General features: G+C 29.1%; 1 pseudogene; it reads right to left on the minus strand.

Moving 5' to 3' along the window:
- Positions 1–3,421: 3,421 nt before the first annotated feature.
- Positions 3,422–4,274, minus strand: LOC139748907 (cytochrome b-like; annotated as a pseudogene).
- Between the last annotated feature and the right edge of the window lie 2,390 nt (positions 4,275–6,664).

The raw sequence follows: 6,664 nt of genomic DNA on the forward strand, positions 1-6,664 counted from the left end.
AGGCAAAGGGGATAAGAGTGAGTGCTCAAATTACAGAGGCATAAGTTTCTTGAGTATTCCTGGGAAATTGTATGGGAGGGTATTGATTGAGAGGGTGAAGGCATGTACAGAGCATCAGATTGGGGAAGAGCAGTGTGGTTTCAGAAGTAGCAGAGGATGTGTGGATCAGGTGTTTGCTTTGAAAAGTGTATATGAGAAATATTTAGAAAAGCAAATGGATTTGTATCTAGCATCTATGGATCTGGAGAAGGCATATGATAGAGTTGATAGAGATGCTTTGTGGAAATATTAAGAATATATGGTGTGGGAGGTAAATTGATAGAAGCAGTGAAAAGTTTTTATCGAGGATGTAGGGCATGTGTACTTGTAGGAAGAGAGGAAAGTAATTGGTTCTCAGTGAAAGTAGGTTTGCGGCAGGGGTGCGTGATATCTCCATGGTTGTTTAATTTGCTTATGGATGGGGTTGTTAGGGAGGTGAATGCAAGAGGTTTGGAAAGAGGGGTGAGTATGCAGTCTTTTGTGGATGAAAAAGCTTGGGAAGTGAGTCAGTTTTTGTTCGCTGATGATACAGCGCTGGTGGCTGATTCGGGTGAGAAACTGCAGAAGCTGGTGAGTGAAGTTCGGTAGAGTGTGTGAAAGAAGAAAGTTAAGAGTAAATGTGAATAAGAGCAAGGTTATTAGGTACAGTAAGTTTGAGGGACAAGTCAATTGAGATGTAAGTATTAATGAAGAAAAACTGGAGGAAGTGAAGTGTTTTAGATATCTGGGAGTGGATTTGGCAGTGGATGGAACCATGGAAGCAGAAGTGAATCATAGGTTGGGGGGAGGGGGCGAAAGTTCTGGGGCTGTTGAAAAATGTGTGGAAGTTGAGAACGTTATCTTGGAAAGCAAAAATGGGTATGTTTGAAGGAATAGTAGGTTCCAGGAATGTTATATGGTTGCGAGGCGTGGGCTATAGACAGAGTTGTGCGGAGGAGGTTGGATGTGCTGGAAATGAGATGTTTGAGGACAATGTGGTATGAGTTGGCTTGATCGAGTAAGTAATGAAAGGGTAAGAGAGATGTGTGGTAATAATAAGGGTGTGGTTGAGAGAGAGTAGAAGAGGGTGTTTTAAAATGGTTCGGTCACATGGAGGGAATGAGTGAGGAAAGATTGACAAAAAGGATATATGTGTAGGAGGTGGAAGGAACGACGAGAATTGGGAGACCAAACTGTAGGTGGAAAGATGGAGTGAAAAAGATTTTGAGTGATCGGGGCCTAAACATGCAGAAGGGTGAGAGGCGTGCAAGGAATAGAGTGAACTGGAACGATGTGGTATACCGGTGTCGACGTGCTGTCAGTGGATTGAACCAGGGCATGTGAAGCGTCTTGGGTAAACCATGGAAAGCTCTGTGGGGCCTGGATGTGGAAAGGGAGCTGTGGTTTCGGTGCATTATACATGACAGCGAGAGACTGAGTGTGAACGAATGTAGCCTTTATTGTCTTTTCCTAGCGCTACCTCGCGCACATGCGGGGGAAGGGGTCGTCATTTCATGTGTGGCGGGGTGGCGATGGAAATGAATAAGGGCAGACAGTACGAATTATTTATATGTGTATATATATATATATATATATATATATATATATATATATATATATATATATATATATATATATATATATATATATATATATATATATATATATATATATATGTATATTTCTGTGTGTGTATATATATGTATACGTTGAGATATATAGATATGTATATGTACTGTTTGTGGACGTGTATGTTTATACATGTGTATGTGGGTGGATTGGGCCATTCTTTCGTCTGTTTCCTTGCACTACCTCGCTAACGCGGGAGAAAGCGACAAAGTATTATAAATGAAATAAATAAATATGTATATATATATATATATATATATATATATATATATATATATATATATATATATATTTCTTTCTTTCAAACCATTCGCCATTTCCCGCATTAGCGAGGTAGCGTTAAGAACAGAGGACTGGGCCTTTGAGGGAATACCCTCACCTGGCCCAATTCTCTGTTCCTTCTTTTGGAAAAAAAAAAAAAAAAAAGAGAGGGGAGGATTTCCAGCCCCCCGCTCCCTCCCCTTTTAGTCGCCTTCTACGACACGCAGGGAATACGTGGGAAGTATTCTTAATCCCCTATCCCCAGGGATAATATATATATATATATATATATATATATATATATATATATATATATATATATATATATATATATATATATATATATATATATATATTGGAAAGGATCGCAATTTTGCGCGATAAACTATGTTCCTATGAGTCCACGGGGAAAATGAAACACGATACGTTCCCAAGTGCACTTTCGTGTAATAATCACATCATCAGGGGAGACACAAAAGAGAAATATAATGGTCAGTTGATATACAATGAAGAGACGTAACTAGGACGCCATTTGGTAAACATGTGATTGTCCACTTGATAAGTTTATGATACGCTCGTTGCCTGTCTTGGACAATCACATGTTTTACCAAATGACGTCCTAGCTACGTCTCTTCGTTGTATATCAACTGACTGTTATATTTCTCTCTTGTGTCTCCCCTGATGATGTGATCATTTCACGAAAGTGCACTTGGGAACTTATCGTGTTTTATTTTCCCCGTGGATTCATATATTTATGTAGATGAATATTGTTCTATAAGATTATGTGTTCAATGTAATAATCAGTGAAATGTATTTATTAAATACTTTTTCTATGTTGTTTAAGAGCGGGAGTTTATCCCGTTATGAGAGCAGGTTGATCTTCAAACAGAAACTATTCTTTGTTGGAGTTAGTTTAGCTCTGGTTTTGTTGAAATTTATATTTTTGACTGAAAGATCTAATTCAGAATCTTTCAGATTATACCAAGATGAAGTTTAATCTTTATGGATTACTTTGCCTTTGAGAGGAGTATGGTTGGCATCGTGCTTAGCTGAAACAAATCGAACTCCGTTCGATTTTGCTGAAGAATCTGAATTGGTTTCGGGATTCAATACTGAATATAGAGGAGGGGATTCCCTTGAATTTTCTATCGGAGAATAGAAGAATATTATTTATGAGAATACTTTTTAGACTTATGTTTTTAGGCAGCAATTTTGTTAGCTTTTTTTTCTATATCAAGATGGTAGGTGTAGCTTTCGTCTTCATTTGAGTCCGTGGGACGTTGCCTCGTTTTCGTTATGATAAGCTTATATACTTAGCTTGAAAGCGTTTTCTTCCGGTTTCATTAATTCTTTTTATACGATTTAAGTCTCTCTGTTATTGTTTATTTCTTATCTAGTTAGCAATTAAATGTAATACATTAACAAAATCGAATAATAAGAGTAATAGCTCTTTTTAAGCGTTTTCAAAACGATGGTTTTTCCATAAACTAATTAATCAATCTAAGAAGGAGTCTCATAAGTATATGGAAATCGGATTAAGCACAAAATAAGGATAATATGATATGGTCAAACTTTGTCCAGTTAAAATATAAGGATCTTCTACAGGTCGTGCTCCAAACCATGTTAGTAGGATTAGAATTGATACCAAAAATCAAAATAGAAATTGTCTTAGTGGGTAAAACGCTAATCTTCGAAACTTTGAACAATGAGTTGGGGGTAGGATTATAATAATAGCAACTGAGAGGACTAAACAATTACTCTCCTATTCTGTTAGGAATACATCGTGCAATAGCGTAAGCAAATAAGAAATATCATTCAGGTTGAATGTGAACCGATATAGGATTGGCTGGGATAAAATTGTGTGGATCAGCTAGAAGATAAGGGTCTAGTAAAGTGATTGTGACTACAAATGGCAATACAACGATGAATCCAAGTAAATCTTTGAAGGAAAAATAAGGGTAAAAGGGAACTTAATTCTGCTACTCGAGATGCCTAGTGGATTTCCTGATCCTCTTTGGTGTAAAAAACAGTGTGGATGCCTGATAGGCTATAATCACAAAGGGTAATAGAAAGTTAAGTGTAAAAAATCGTGTTAAGGTGGCATTTCTTACAGAGAATCCCCCTCAAATTCACTATACTAAGTCAGTGCCGATATAGAGAATTGCAGATAATAGATTTGTAATTACAGTAGCTCCTCAAAAAGATATTTGACCTCAGGGTAGGACGTAGCCTAAAAAAGGAGTTGCTATTGTTGCAAGTAGAATGAAAACTCCAATTATTCACTCTTCAATGAATGAGAAAGATCCATAATAAATGCCTCGTCCGATGTGTCTATAAAGGCAAATAGAAAAAAAATGATGCTCCATGAGCGTGTATTGTGCCACGTAATCATCCGTAGTTAACGTCGCGGCAAATATGTGCTACACTAGAAATGCAACATCAATATCTGCTGTATAACGCATAGCTAAAAAGATTCCAGTAAGAATCTGGACTGATACACATAAACCAAGACGAGAACCAAAGTTTCGAAATGTTGAGATGTTTCTTGGAATAGTTATGTCTTCTATAGCTCCGTTTATAATATTGAATAGAGGATGTGTTTATCGGATCGGTGTTGTCATTCATTTTGATAAACGTAAAGCTCTTACAAATACTGATGTAAGTTCAACTATTACAGTAAGTGTAAAGAGTAAGTACAAAATTACTACAACAGTTATTCTTATGACGGGAAAATCATAAATGAGTAGTGTTAAATCACATGAATAATTTGAGGCAGTTTTAGCCAATTGAAAAGAGTGTTGTATGTAAACTGGTTGGGATGAGAATAAAGTTTTTGTAAAGAAAAAAGTTTTTGATAGGAAGAGTGAAATGAAAATGATAAGTTCAACATAGAAAGATGACGTTTTAAAAGATTCGTTTGAAGCTAGTGAAGCTACATAAATGAATAAAACGATTATTCCACCTAGAAAGACTAGAAATGAAATCTAAGAAAATCAAAATGAATAAATTAGGCCAGTTGATAGGGAGATTAAAGATGTTTGAATAAGTCGAATAATTCCTGCTGCTAATGGATGGATTAGACGAGTGAATGAAATTGATAGAAAAAAAATAATAGTTATAAAAAAAAAAATAATATCAGGAAAGAGTTTGATTAAAACATTAATTTTGGGATTAAAGATAAGATTCATAGTCTTTTTCCTGATGCTTTGAGACTTTCAGTATTCTTTTGGTTTACAAGACCAAAGTTTTCAAATAAACTATCAAAACTAATGATAATTTGAAATCTTTTATACTGATTGGTACCTAGTGTTATGGTGCTTTGTGGTATGTGAATGTTTTGCACAAAACGTAAACATCTTTCAGATGCCCTTTTAAATTTGGAATTTGTTATGTTGGGAGTGATTTTGTTTTAACGTCTGGCTTGTCTTGGCTCAGTTATAGGAATGGTAGCATGTGAGGGGGCGTTAGGATTGTCTAATTTGGTTTTTTTTTTTTTTTTTTTTTTTTTTTTTTTTTTTTTTTTTTTTTTTTTTTTTTTTTTTTTTTTTTTTTTTTTTTTTTTTTTTTTTTTTTTTTTTTTTTTTTTTTTTTTTTTTTTTTTTTTTTTTTTTTTTTTTTTTTTTTTTTTTTTTTTTTTTTTTTTTTTTTTTTTTTTTTTTTTTTTTTTTTTTTTTTTTTTTTTTTTTTTTTTTTTTTTTTTTTTTTTTTTTTTTTTTTTTTTTTTTTTTTTTTTTTTTTTTTTTTTTTTTTTTTTTTTTTTTTTTTTTTTTTTTTTTTTTTTTTTTTTTTTTTTTTTTTTTTTTTTTTTTTTTTTTTTTTTTTTTTTTTTTTTTTTTTTTTTTTTTTTTTTTTTTTTTTTTTTTTTTTTTTTTTTTTTTTTTTTTTTTTTTTTTTTTTTTTTTTTTTTTTTTTTTTTTTTTTTTTTTTTTTTTTTTTTTTTTTTTTTTTTTTTTTTTTTTTTTTTTTTTTTTTTTTTTTTTTTTTTTTTTTTTTTTTTTTTTTTTTTTTTTTTTTTTTTTTTTTTTTTTTTTTTTTTTTTTTTTTTTTTTTTTTTTTTTTTTTTTTTTTTTTTTTTTTTTTTTTTTTTTTTTTTTTTTTTTTTTTTTTTTTTTTTTTTTTTTTTTTTTTTTTTTTTTTTTTTTTTTTTTTTTTTTTTTTTTTTTTTTTTTTTTTTTTTTTTTTTTTTTTTTTTTTTTTTTTTTTTTTTTTTTTTTTTTTTTTTTTTTTTTTTTTTTTTTTTTTTTTTTTTTTTTTTTTTTTTTTTTTTTTTTTTTTTTTTTTTTTTTTTTTTTTTTTTTTTTTTTTTTTTTTTTTTTTTTTTTTTTTTTTTTTTTTTTTTTTTTTTTTTTTTTTTTTTTTTTTTTTTTTTTTTTTTTTTTTTTTTTTTTTTTTTTTTTTTTTTTTTTTTTTTTTTTTTTTTTTTTTTTTTTTTTTTTTTTTTTTTTTTTTTTTTTTTTTTTTTTTTTTTTTTTTTTTTTTTTTTTTTTTTTTTTTTTTTTTTTTTTTTTTTTTTTTTTTTTTTTTTTTTTTTTTTTTTTTTTTTTTTTTTTTTTTTTTTTTTTTTTTTTTTTTTTTTTTTTTTTTTTTTTTTTTTTTTTTTTTTTTTTTTTTTTTTTTTTTTTTTTTTTTTTTTTTTTTTTTTTTTTTTTTTTTTTTTTTTTTTTTTTTTTTTTTTTTTTTTTTTTTTTTTTTTTTTTTTTTTTTTTTTTTTTTTTTTTTTTTTTTTTTTTTTTTTTTTTTTTTTTTTTTTTTTTTT

Source organism: Panulirus ornatus, chromosome 6 (genome assembly GCF_036320965.1).
Source record: "Panulirus ornatus isolate Po-2019 chromosome 6, ASM3632096v1, whole genome shotgun sequence".
NCBI classification, from domain to species: domain Eukaryota; kingdom Metazoa; phylum Arthropoda; class Malacostraca; order Decapoda; family Palinuridae; genus Panulirus; species Panulirus ornatus.